The sequence below is a fragment of the Trichechus manatus genome, unplaced genomic scaffold (genome assembly GCF_000243295.1).
Source record: "Trichechus manatus latirostris isolate Lorelei unplaced genomic scaffold, TriManLat1.0 scaffold00020, whole genome shotgun sequence".
Lineage (NCBI taxonomy): Eukaryota > Metazoa > Chordata > Mammalia > Sirenia > Trichechidae > Trichechus > Trichechus manatus.
Genome location: NW_004443956.1, coordinates 14,317,572 through 14,331,767, shown reverse-complemented (window position 1 = coordinate 14,331,767; position 14,196 = coordinate 14,317,572). Strand labels below are relative to the sequence as shown.

Genomic DNA, 14,196 nt, shown 5'->3' with positions numbered 1-14,196 from the left:
CGAATTGTGCTGTTATTCTCACTTAAGATGAAGGCTTACAGAACAAAATAGTTTCTCATTTAACAGTTACTACAAATGTTGCCCTATGACAATGAAAAATACGGAACGCTTCACGAATTTGCATGTCATCCTTGTGCAGGGGCCATGCTAATCTTCTCTGTATCGTTTCAATTTTAGTATATGTGCTGCTGAAGCAAGCACTTGATAAAATTTCTGAATGAATTCAACCTAAAAATACAAGGCAAGCAGCACTTGCATGTAAAAATTACACTGTGGTAATTTCTACAACTAATGTTTGAATCCCAAGTAATGTCAAGCTGTTTTATACATTTTTCATGCCGTCAGGAGTTCAAACAAAAAACAAGCTCTCCATTAACACATAAATTTACTGCAAAAAATATTTTTTGAGTCCAAACTACAGATCCAGCAGCATTTTTTAGACCTTGAAGCTGATACAAAGGTACTTTTCATATTGAGCTTCAACCTATGCTTTAATTGAAAGTGATTATTCTGCAGTATAATGACATGCTAAAAGGCAAAGATCAAGAGAAGACTTTAATAGAATTCTCTAAATGCCTTCCAACAATGAATATGCTCAACTAAAATTATGTACCTGTGGATCAATATCAGTATTTGGCAATACCTCTGTGTTAAAAAGCATTTTCAAAGATGGATATGTAGAATCTCAGTACAGATCAGAATGAACAGTTGAACATATGCAATCAATTTTGATGATAGGGAACAATAACTGTGATCGTCAGTTAAGTGAAATGTTACGTCCCCTTCAAATTCTATTATTTTCATAGTAGACTTGTATTATAAAACATAGTGTTCCGTTATTATCATGTTTTTGTATTTATAATTATCAATAAATGTGTGGAAATTTATTTTCTCTTTCGTTAGATAAATACCTTCTTAAGATCCTTGATTTTGTGTCCTGTTTCATAAAACCTAAAATATTTACTATCTGACCCTTTTCCGAAAAAGTTTGCTACCCTTTGGGCTATACCCTCAGAATAATAGAAAACTGGGGTGGGGGACTCTTGATAAAGACTGAAGCCCAGCTTTCAATCAGCCCATGTCTATGTTGAATTAAAATGATCTTCTCTATCCCAAGTGCCTCTTTGAAGAAAAAATATATCCTGTCTGCTGGAAAATGTCATCTACTGCCTTAAAATAGCTCTATAATTTTTCATAAACAAAGTCCAGCAATAAGTCAGAAATCACCAGGCATACCAGAAGATAAGACCAAATGAATTTAAATTTAAAGAGAAACAACAAACAATAGGAAAAAGTCTTTGGGTTCCTTTATATTTCCACATAAAAAAAAATTTAAAAGATAATAAAGAAGAATATATTTGTGATGGATTTCTTAAGGTGCAGAAAGCTCAGACTGTAGAGAAGAACATTGAAGAATTCAGCTACATTAAAAAAGAAAAACAACTTCTTTTTATAAAAGCTACCATAAGAGTGAAAACACATACATTAGAGGGGATGAAGATAATGGCAGTAAGTTTGGCCAGCGAAGGGACTAGTTTGTAGAGTATACAAAACAACTACAAATCAATACAGAAAACTAAGAAAGCCCAGTAGAGAAATAGATAGAAAACTTGAATAGGCTTTTGACAAAAGCAATAATCCAAACATATAGGAAGCATATGAAAAGGTGTATCATCTTATTAGTAATCATGAAATGGAAGTTAAAACTGCAGTGAGATAGTATTACATACCTTTCAGATCAGCAAAACTAAGTCTGAATGCAGTAAGTGTTGGCCTGGATTTGGATCAGTGGAAATTCTTACACTCTGCCGGTGAGAGTGACGATTAGAATAAACTCTTTGGAGAGCATTGTCATTATCTAGTAAAGCTGAAAATGTACTTATCGTATGACCCAACAGTTTTACTCCTAGTTATATAACTTAACAATATGTTCTCAAACTTTTTGGTCTTAGAACCCTTATGCTCTTATTTTGAAACATTAATAACTGGCTTAATAAAAGACAGCTGATTCTCATAGCTGCTTCTGCATTCAGTGTGTTGAAACATGTTGAACATTCAGTTGAAATATGTTGTTTTGGTTAAATTTTGTGAAGAAAATTCAACCTCACAAAAATACATACTAGGAAAAAGAAAAAGTATTTTAATAGTCTTTTCAGATAATTATGAGTATTTCTGTTTGATAATACTCCAAAACTTGACAAGTGGTAGTTTTTTAAAGGTTTGGTCCAATGTGGAATCTGAAACCATACAATGAACTTTTTGTGCTCTTTAACTTTATAATTCATTAGACTGTCGTGCAAGTTCAGTGGATCTTTTACCTGTGTTTGATATTATAATATTATTCATTGATCATTTTGAAAATACTGGTTCACTGAGTAATGCAGATATTTCAAATACTGATATATTTTAATAAATAACAAAAATTCACATTTTAAAACATAGCCAGTGATCTCATCAGAAAAGTCTTTAAATATTGAGAAGCAGTCAAGCTCACAGTGACTGATATAAGTTTTTCAAATTTTGTCATTGGCCACAAATACACTCAATTCTTTTCCTTGAAGTGACAGGCTCACTTTGTTCATTTTTGAGGAAACTTCTGCCAAATACCCAAGTTTGAATAATCATAGTTTGTCAGTTGTTATTCTCTCCCATTTTGTTGCACAAATATTAAAATGATAAGTACTTAGGGATTGAAAGTTAATAAGATTAATAATTTTTACTGATAAATCAATTAGTATTCTTAAATGAAACCAATATTATTTTTACTGCAATTGTGGCAGTAAAAATTATAACTTCTAGAACAGCCCTTTGTAAATGCGCTAGCAGTTTCACCCACCATTGCTTTTACACTATGTGCAAGTATTAACACAATGAAAATAGCAAATAATGTCTTTGATTATGAAAATTGTTTTGGCCTCATGGGCCCCCTGAAAGGGTCTCAGGGGTCTGCAGACCACTCCTTGAGAACTGCTCTTCAGAAAAATGTTTGCAGACGTGTGAGGATATGTGTATAATAATGTACACGGCAGCAACTTTTTATGATAGCTCCAAACTGGAAACAACCCAAATGTCTAGATAATTAAATTGTGATACATTTGTTCAAAGAAATACTATATAGCAATGAACAATGAATGAGCTACAGCTACAGAAATCAAATGGTTGAATCTCACAAACGTGTTGAGTGAAAGAAGCAAAACCACAAAAGATCCCTATGGTGTGTTTCTTCTCAAAATACGCTTCAAAACCGGCAATACTAAATTATATTATTTAAGGATATACCTGTAGCTGGTAAGAGCTATAAAGAAAACCAAGAGCTTAATTACCACAAAACTCATGATAGCAGTTATCTATGGGGACATGGTAGTTATTTGATCAGGAATAGTCACACAAAGGGCTTTTAAGGTACTGATAAGATTCCTTGTCTTATCCTTTGTGTTGGTACGCAGATGTTATCTTAATAATCATTTTGTTTGTAAATATGTTTCATACAGTCTTCTCTATATGTGATATGGTTCATAATAAAAGAAGGAAACAAAACTGAAAAAAGCGTATCATGTTCTTGGATAGAAAGATGGTGATGTCCTCTATTTTAATCTATAATCTTAGTACAATTTTCGGAAGATTTTTAGACAAGATGATTCTAAATTTCATTAGGAAAAAAATCGCTGGAAAAAGTATCCAAATGAGGAAAAATGAAGGGAATAACCCCACCAGACGTTAAAAGCATATTGGAAAATTGCAGTTACAGTGGTGGCATTGGTTCACTAGTAAATTTATTACTGAAACAGAAAATCTCGATATAGACTCAGATGCATAATGAGAAGGTATTTTATGGTAATGATGTCATTTCAAATCATTGAGGCAGATTATTCAGTAAATGGGTTGTGTAATTGGGTAGCCATCTGGGAAAAAGTAATTTGTATAGATACAATTTAAATATAAATTAAAATCATAAAAATGTTAGAATATACCGTAGGTATTTACATTAGTCTTTGAGTGGGGAAGCCATTCTAAATGTAACACAAAACTCAGAAACCTTTAAAAAATATGAATTTGACTACCCACACTAATTTTTTATATGATGAAACCTACCGTAAGGAAACAAATACCAAATTGGGGAAAAACAGTTTATATGACAAAGAGCTCCTATTAGTCATTAAGAATAAAACAGTCCAGTAGAGGAAAAAAAAAATTTGGCAAAAAAATATGAACAGATAATTTACAGGAAAGTATAAATGAACTGAAATCAAATGAAAGATCCTGAAATCTCACTTATGGAGAAATGCTTATAGTGAATATAGTTTTTCATCTATCAGGTTGGCAAAATAAAATAACACCATGTTAGAAAGGCTCCGGTGAGTATAAGTTGCACTGTCTTTGTAAAGGGACTTTTGGCAGCATTGTTTCTAACAGCAAGAGACTGGAAGTAGCTTAAAAGATTGGGAACTTGTCATATATATTATAGTTTATCTATTCAAGGGAATACTGTGATACCATAAAAAGAATAAGGAAATACTTCGTATACAGATACCTAATGATCTCTGAAAAATACAGAACAGGGTTTATAACATGTTTTCGTTGTATCCAAAAATGAGAAAACAAATATAAATACCTTTTTGCTTCTGTGTGCATAAAATGTCTCTAGAAGTCCAAATTAAAAACTAGTAACATTGGTTGTCTCTAGGGAGATTGGTGAGATCTCTGTGGCTGGCAGATAGGAATGAGAGTTACATTTTCTTTGTATATTTTTGTGATTCTTTTTTATTTTGTAATATATGGATACATTATCTATTAAAAATAAGAAATTAAAAATACAATATAGAAACTAAAGTACCTTTGCGGTGAGGCAGTGATAAAGTTGGTAATTTGAAATTGAAAAGAATCCTTTATTAGTATCAGTAGAAAGAATCACAGAATTGTATAACAGCTTATTCCATTTTCTTCATTTTCTTTATTTGCATGTACTTAAAATGTTATATTTTAAAAGAATCTTGAAGATCATCTAGGAGGATGACAACTTTATTTTTACCTTTAAGTGGGATCTGAAGTTCAAAATAATTGTGTGACTTGATTGAGGTATAATGATTAGCGGGAATTGCTAAAGGTGTAATGATTAGCAATGATTACACCTTTAGGATTCATGTCTCATTTTCTTGTCCGTTGTTTGTGTTACTGTATCACACTCTGATTTGCCTAAATGTTTTGTGTAAGTTTAAACCTTCTGTTTGCGCACAGTAAAGTTCTCCTGTTCCTTTCTGATACCAGATTGTTTTGAATAAGGTAGATCTTATTTTCATACATCTTGTGTGTGAGTCACACTGCCTTTCCACTTTTCTGTGCCTTTTTCATTCTATTCCTTATACCTGAAATGCTGCCTTTTCTTTCCATACCTGTCTTCAAGACCTAACTTAAACTCTACCTTCTAGACTGAAGCCTTTTGATTTTCCCAGTTGGGAATTACTTGTGTTTCTCTGAATGATAGTCTATCATTCATTCTCTGTCATTCACAGAAGAGAGAGTTTCTTATCACAGTCTAGATTATATTATAATCATCTGTTTTATCTCTTATTAGCTCTTTGAAGAGATGATACATGTCTGACTTATAGTTGTATCCTCTTATAGCTAGTATAGTGCCTGGTACGTAGTAGACTCAGTAAATGATAGCTCATATCACTATTGTCATTCCCATTCATGCTACTTGAGATAGTCTTTATCTACATTTTCTATTAAAATGTTCAGTTTACATTTTATATTACTTACATAGACAAACAGATGAGTAAATCTAGAACAACATGAATAGATAATATGTTGATGTTATGTAAGTATGTTGGTGTTATGTAGGTATGTGTGTGTAGATATAGATCTTCCGTCTTAGCTTTGATTCTATGTCCATTAAAGTTTCTCTACTTTTTTATTAAAGAGAAGAGGCATTGCAAGCTAAACTTGGTAGTTGAAATCTTTTAAAGGAAACTCTCCTTATACTAACAATTTAATTACAGGGAAACTCTAAATTCAATGGCATGGGGTTCTGTTAGTGAAACTCCTGAAATCACTCTATTATAACATTTATAGGAAAACTGTTCCTTAATTTTATATAGTTCTTGTATAAAGCAATGGATAACTGTCTTCTGGTTGGGGCTGGGGATACCCTTGTACAATGAGGGCTTAAATCTAACCCTTGTTTCCATTTCAGGACTCTGTCTTCCCTGAGGAATGGGCATCATTTTCTTTGTACAACTTTGCACTTCACTAAACAAGCCTTACCTCTGGTCAGGGGGCTGACCTTTTCTGATTTATCCACCCAGGAGAGTATCTTTTCCAGTTTGCTTAAAGGTTCCATGGGTAGGTGGCTCTGGATAAGGGTGATACATATTTTTTGCACTTCAGTAATATGGGGACCTTTTGAGGTTTTTGAACACAACTTTCATTTCACAAAAGTTAATGACAGTTATTTGAGAAAGCACTGAGGAATTTCTAGAAAACAGGAGATGTAGAATGTGAATGACAGAGGGGAAGAGCTGCAAAACAAATTGGCTAAATGTGCTTTTTATAATCTTTAAAATGCTTATTTGTGCAAGGTGAGAGAGAGCTGAATCAAGGAAAATTTCGATTTCTAGTCTAGAAAACTGAGTAGATAACGTAAGAAGCAGGTGGTACGACAAGTGTGTAGGGGAGGAAAAGTGAAACAGTGTGATATGTTAACAAGGAATGAACTACTGATACACACAACAGCCAGAATAATTAACTAATATAAACATATTAAAGTGATCAACTGCTAACTGAAAGGTCAGCAGTTCGAAACCACCAGTGGCCCTGTGGAAGATGTAGGAGTCTGCTTCTGTAGAGATTTACAACCTCAGAAAACCTATAGGGTCGCTATGAGTTGGAATCAACCCCATGGCAGTGGGTTTATAAACATATTTCTGTTGGTGACAGAGTCACAGGTACTGCTTCATAGTTAAAGAAAAAACTAAATTTCAGTTAAGATGTAGTTTTTTTTTTTTCTCATCTAAGTTCACAGACTCTGAATTCCATCAGAAGAATATAGGTTAAAAATCATGCTCTAGGTCACACATCAAAAAGAAACATAATTTCTTTGGGTGTGCTCCCCACTCTACTGCCCTATTGTGTTCGTCATCTAGTGCTGCTATAACAGAAATACTACAATTGGATGGCTTTAACAAACAAGTTTTTTCTGTTACACTTTAGGAGGCTAGAAGTCCAAATTCATGGTACCAGCTCTAGGGGAAGGCTTTGTCTCTCTGTCAGCTCTGGGGAAAGGTTCTTGTTTTCAATCTTTCCCTGGTCTAGGAGCTTCTCAACACAGGGACCCTAAGTCCAAAGGACACGCTCCCCTCCTGGTTCTTCATTATTGGTGGCATGAGGTTCCCCTGTCTCTCTGCTCACTTCTCTCTTTTTATGTCTCAAAAGAGATTGACTCAAGATACAGCCTAATCTTGTAGTTTGAGCCCTGCCTAATTAACATAACTGCTTCTAATACTGCCTCTTTAACATCATGTTGTTGTTAGGTGCCATTGGGTTGATTTCAACTCATAGCGACCCTGTGTACAACAGAACGAAACACTGCCTGGTCCTGCGCTATCCTCACAGTCGATGTTATGCTTCATCCTGTTGTTACAGCCACTGTGTCAGTCTATCTCACTTAGGGTCTTCCTCTTTTTTGCTGACCCTCTACTTTACCAAGCGTGATGTCCTTCTCCAAGGATGACTGGTCCCTCCTGATAACATGTCTAAAGTATGTGAGACATAGTCTCGCCAGCCTTGCCTCTAAGGAGCACTCTGGTTGTACTTCTTCCAAGATAGATTAGTTTGTTCTTTGGGCAGTCCATGGTATATTCAATATTCTTCACCAATACCACGATTCAAAGGCATCAGTTCTTCCGTCTTCCTTATTCATCATCCAGGTTTTGCATGCATATGAGGTGATTGAAAACACCGTATCCTGGGTCAGGTACACCTTTGTCCTCAAGGTGACATCTTTTCAACACTTTGAAGAGGTATTTAAATACCAGCAGGGTCACCCATGGTAGATAGGTTTCAGCTGAGCTTCCAGACTAAGACAGACTAGGAAGAAGGACCTGCCGGTCTACTTCTGAAAAGAATTAGCTGGTGAAAACCTTATGAATAGCAGCAGAACATTGTCTGATACAGTGGCAGATGATGAGCCCCTCAGATTGAAAGGCACTCAAAAGACGACTGGGGGAGAGCTGCCTCCTCAAAGTAGAGTCAATCTTCATGATGTGGATGGAATCAAGCTTTCAGGACCTTCATTTGCAGATGTGGCATGACTCAAAATGAGAAGAAACAGCTGCAGACATCCATTAATAATTGGAACATGGAATGTACCAAGTATGAATCTAGGAAAATTAACATCATAGAGGTAGGATTTATAACACATAGAAAAATCACGTCAGGTGACAAAATGGTGGACAACCACACCACACTGGGAATCATGGCCAAGCCAAGTTGACACACATTTTTGGGGATACAATTCAATCCATAACACCTTTCAAACTGTGTTTTGTTTTGTTTTTTCTACTAAGGGTCTATGACAATTAATAATCAAAGCAGCAACAATAACAAAAATCCCAAAAATCTATCAGTAGTTGAAGAGATAAGTAAGTTGCTGTTGTTGTTGTTAAGTGCCGTCTAGTCGATTCTGAGTCATAGTGACCCTGTGTACAACAGATTGAAACACTGCCCGGTCCTGTGCCATCCTCACAATCATAGGTATGTTTGAACCCATTGTTACAGCTACTGTGACAGTCCATCTCATTGAGGGTCTTCTTCTTTTTCACCAAACCTTTACTTTACCAAGCATGATGTCCTTATCCAGGGATTGGTGCCTCCTGATAACATGTCCAAAGTAAGTAAGACAAAGTCTCGCCATTCTTGTTTCTAATGAGCATTCTGGCTGTACTTCTTCCAAGACAGATTTGTTCATTGTTCTGGCAGTTCATGGTATATTCAGTATTGTTTGTCAACACCATAATTTAAAGGCATCAATTCTTCTGTGGTCTTCCTTATTCATTATCCAGCTTTTACATCCATAGGAGGCAATTGAAAACACCATGGCTTGGGTCAGGCGCACCCTAGTCCTTAAAGTGACTTCTTTGCTTTTTAACAGTTTAAAGAAATCTCTTGCAGCAGATTTGCCCAGTGCAGTGCATCCTCTGATTTCTTGACTGATGCCTCCATGGGCATGTTTGTGAATCCAAGGAAAATGAAATCCTTGACAACTACAATCTTTTCTCCATTTATCATGATGTTGCTTATTGGTCCAGTTGTGAGGATTTTTGTTTTCTTTATGTTGAGGTGTAATCCATACTGAAGGCTATGGTGTTTGCTCTTCATCAATAAGTTCTCAAGTCCTCTTCACTTTCAGCAAGCAAGGTTGTGTCATCTGCATAACACAGGTTATTAATGAGTTTTCCTCCGGTCCTCATGCTGTGTTCTTCATATAGTCCAACTTCTTGGATTATTTGCTCAGCATACAGATTGAATAAGTATGTTGAAAGGATACAACCCTGATGCACACCTTTCCTGACTTTAAACCACCCAGTATCTCCTTGTTCTGTTCAAACGACTGCCTCTTGGTCTAAGTGGAGGTTCCTCATGAGCACAATTAAGTGTTCTGGAATTCCCGTTCTTCACAATGTTATCCATAACTTGTTATGATCCACACGGTTGAATGGCTTTGTATAGTCAATTAAACACAGGTAAACATCTTTCTGGTATTCTCTGCTTTCAGCCATGATCATCTGACACTAGCAATGATATCCTTTGTTCCACGACTTCTTCTGAATCCAGCTTGAATTTCTGACAGTTCCCTGTGGATGTATTGTTGAAACCACTTTTGAATGATCTTCAGCAAAATTTTACTTTTGTGTAATATTAACGATATTGTATGATAATTTTCACATTCTGTTGCATCACCTTTCTTTGGAATGGGTACAAATATGGATCTTTTCCAGTCAGTTAGCCAGGTAGATGTCTTCTAAATTTCTTGGCATAGACAAGTGAGCACTTGCAGCACTGCATCCATTTGTTGAAACATCTCAATTGGTAATCTGTCAGTTCGTGGAGCCTTGTTTTTCGCCAGTGTCTTCAGTGCAGCTTGGACTTTTTCCTTCAGTACCATCGGTTCTTGATCATATGCTTCCTCCTGAAATGGTTGAATATCAACCAGCTCTTTTTGGTACAGTGACTCAGTGTATTCCTTCCATCTTCTTTTGATGCTTCCAGTGGTGTTTAATTTTTCCCTGTAGAATCCTTCAGTATTGTAACTTGATGCTTGAATTTTTCCTTCAGTTCTTTCAGCTTGAGAAATGCCAAGTGTGTTCTTCCCTTTTGGTTTTCTAACTGCAGGTGTTTGCACATGTCATTATAGTACTTTACTTTGTGTTCTCTAGCTGCCCTTTGAAATCTTTTGTTCTGCTCTTTTACTTCATCATTTCTTCCTTTTCCTTTAGCTACTCTACATTCAAGAGCAACTTTCAGAGTCTCTTCTGACATCCATTTTGGTCTTTTATTTCTTTCTGAAAAAATTGTGGTATCTTCATATGATGGAAGACTCCTTTCTCACCAGTTTGTTGTGGTTTAAGAGTTAGAGTTCTCTGAAAGCTTCTGGCTTCTTATAACCACCTCTCATTTTTTAACAAACCTAGTGGAAGTTTAACTAGCACACATTAAGCTAAATGATTTTTGAGAAAAAGAATTTCACATTCTCCTTTATGGTGCATATCCAGCAGTATTTCACTTTAGTTTATAAAAAAGTTCCATAAATTTTGTTTTTTCTGTTTTTCACCTGGTTGGAGCCCTGGTGGCATAGTGTTTAAGAGGTCGGCTGCTAACCAAAAGGTCCGCAGTTCACACCCACCAGGCACTCCGTGGAAACCCTGTGGGTCAGTTCTACTCTGTGCTGTAGGGTCACTGTGAGTCGGAATTGACTCCACAGCCACGGCTTTGGTTTTTTTGTTTGTTTTACTGTGTGATTTTAAATTTTATTTCCCGCTCAATTCTTTGTTGACACCCATCGTTCTGAGTTTGATCACTATATTTTTCTCTTTTCTTGCATTTCATATAAATGACAGTATGTACTCTGTGTACAACTCTTTCAACTCAATAGTATGTTTTGAGACTTCATCCACGTTGCTACAGGTACCAGTAGTTCATTCCTTTTTATGGCTGAGTAGTATTCCATTGTCGAAATATATCACTGATGCACACCTTTTCTGACTTTAAACCACCCAGTATCCCCTCCTGATGATGGAAACTTGGGTTGTTTCCACTTTTGGCCTATTGAGAATAAACCTGGTATAAACGTTTTGGTATAAGTTTTGTTTTATTGAGCATATGGTTTTATTTCTCTTGGACAAGTACCTGTAAATAAGAAGTAAAAACTTCTGGGTCATAGAGAAGGTGTATTTTGTATTTTTTAGGAAAAGTGCTTGTGCCATTTTTACATTCCAATCATTTATTTTAATTTTAGCTACTGCAAGGGGGATTATGGTGATATCTCATGTGTGTTTTTAAAATAATTTTATTGTGGTAAAATATATGTATAACAAAAAATTTGCCAAATTAACCACTTTTACCTGTACAATTTAGGGATATTAATTACATTCACCATCTTGTGCAACCAACAGCACTGTCTGTTTCCGAAACTTTTTCATTACCTTAAACAGAAACTCAGTACTTCTTAAGCGATAAGTCCCTATTTCCCCATCCCCTCTGCCCCTAGTAACCAGTAATAAACTTCTGTCTCTATGCACTTGCCTATTCTAGATATTTTATATAACTGTCAACATACAATATTTGTCTTTTTGTGTCTGACTTACTTCACTTAGCCTAATGTTTTCAAGGTTCATCTATGTAGTAACATGTAACAGACATTCATTTCTCCTTTAGGCTGGCTACTATTCCAAGTATGGATAGACCACATTTTATTCATCCATTCATCTGTTGATGGACACTTGAGTTGATTTCACCTTTTGGCTATTGTGAATAATGCTCATAATCATTGGTATGGTATATAAACGTCTGTTTGAGTCCCTGTTTTCAGTTCTTCAGGGTATATCTAGGAGCAGAATTGCTGGGTCATATGGTAATACTGTGTTTAACTTTTTGAAGAACTGCCAAACTTTTTTTTTTTTTAACAGCAGCTGCACCGTTTTACATTCCCACTAGGAATGGATGAGTGTTCCACCTTCTCTGCATCCTCGCTAACACCTGTTTTCTGTTTTTGTTTTTTATCATAGCCATCCTAGTGGGTTGGAAGTGGTATCTCATTGTGGTATTGATTTGCGTTTCTCAACAAGATGGATTGATGCAGTGGCTGCAACAGCGGGCTTAAGCATAATGGTTCTGAGGGTGCGTAGGACCAGGCAGTGTTTCGTTCTGTTGTACGTGGTGTCGCTGAGTTGGAACTGACTCAATGGCACCTAACAACAACAACAACAACGACTAATGACATTGAATGTTTTTTCATGTGCTTATTGGCTATTTGTATATCATGTTTGGAGAAATGTCTATATATAAGTTCTCTGCCCATTTTTTAATTGGGTTGTTTGTCTTTTTGTTGTTGAGTCATAGGAGTTCTTTATACATTTTGAATATTAAATGTTTATCAGATGTATGGTTCCCAAGTATTTTCTCCCATTCTGTTGGTTTGTCTTTTCGTTTTCCTGATACTGTCTTTTGGTGCACAAAATGCTTTAATTTAGATGAAGGAAGGGCAATTTATTTTGTCTTTTGTTCCTTGTGCTTTTGGTGTCACATCTAAGAATCCACTGTCAAAAATAAGGTCTTGAAGCTTTACTTCTATGTTTTCTTATAAGTGTTTTATGGTTTTTAGCTCTTATATTTAGGACATTGATACATTTTACGTTAATTTTTGCATGTGGTGTGAGGTATGGGTCCATTTTCATTCTGCACATGGAGATTCAGTTATCTGAGCACCATTTGTTAAAAAGACTATTCTTTCCCATTGAATGGACTTAGCACCCTTATTGATTCTATTCTATTGGTCTACATATATATATATTTGTCATTATACAAGCACCACATGATTTTGATTAATAGATGTGAAGACATCTATTTTTCTGATATCATAGCTACTCTTAACTTAACAATCCTTACTATTTGCATGGTATTTCATTTTCTGTCCTTTTGCTTTCACTTCATCTGTGTCTTCATATTTAAAATGTGTTGTTTATAAATGTCATGTGATTGGGTCTTACTTTTTATCTGCTCTAGTAGTCTGTGCTTTTTTTTAAATGTTTTTGAGTTTCTTGTGTAAGTTTACACAGTATTTAGTTTTACATTTGTGAATTTCCACACAAATTGTTCAGTGACATTAGTTACATTTATCACAATCTGTGAACATGCTCTCTGGTTTTTTTTAACAGTTTCTACATGTACAATTTAGTGACATTGATTACTTCCTTCAAGTTTTACAGCCACTCTCACCCCCTTTTTTAAGTTGTTCCTCCGTCATTAACATAACCTCACTGTCCCTAAGGTTCCTATCTAATCTTTCAAGTTGCTGTTGTCAATTTGATTCTGTATAGATATTTTTTAAAAGAGCATAGTGTTCAAGGCAGACTTTTTTACTAGTTAAGCTAAGCTGTTGTTTGGTTTTAACAAGACTACAGTGGATATTTTTGGTTTAAGGTTTAAAGATTATCTCAGACAATAGTTTCAGGGGTTCGTCCTCCCTCTGTGGCTCCAGGAAGTCTGGAGTCCATGAGAATTTGAATTTCTGTTCTGCATTTCCCTCTGTGATCAAGGTTCTTCTATGGAATCTTTGATCAAAGTGTTCAGTAATGGTAGGCAGTCACCCTGCAGTTCTAGTCTTATGGCAAAGGAGGAGGCAGTTGTTCATCGAGGCATTTAGCTACACATTCTCTATCCTGTTCATATTTCTGACTCTCCTTCTTCCTCTGTTGCTCCAAGTGAATAGAGACCAATTGTTATGCCTTGGATGGCTGCTTGCAAGCTTTTAAGATCCCAGGTACTGCACAACGAATTAGGAGGTAGAAGAGAAGCACTAAACATGTTACTAGGCCAATTAACTGAGATGTCCCATGAAACCATGACCCTAAACCTCCAAACTAAGGAACCAAATCCCATGAAGTGTTTGATTGTACATAAGTAGCCTCAGCAGCTAGTCTT

The 14,196-nt window shown here is 35.6% G+C and overlaps 1 protein-coding gene and 1 non-coding gene across 12 annotated transcripts in view; one reads left to right on the top strand and one right to left on the bottom strand.

Moving 5' to 3' along the window:
* Window positions 1-14,196, top strand: part of KMT2C (lysine methyltransferase 2C) — a 313,148-nt gene that overhangs the window by 100,216 nt on the left and 198,736 nt on the right. The gene's annotated exons all lie outside the window — the stretch shown is intronic.
* LOC111819900 (U6 spliceosomal RNA) lies at window positions 95-201 on the bottom strand. Its single transcript, XR_002823460.1, has one exon. It is a non-coding gene; the product is annotated as a U6 spliceosomal RNA (small nuclear RNA).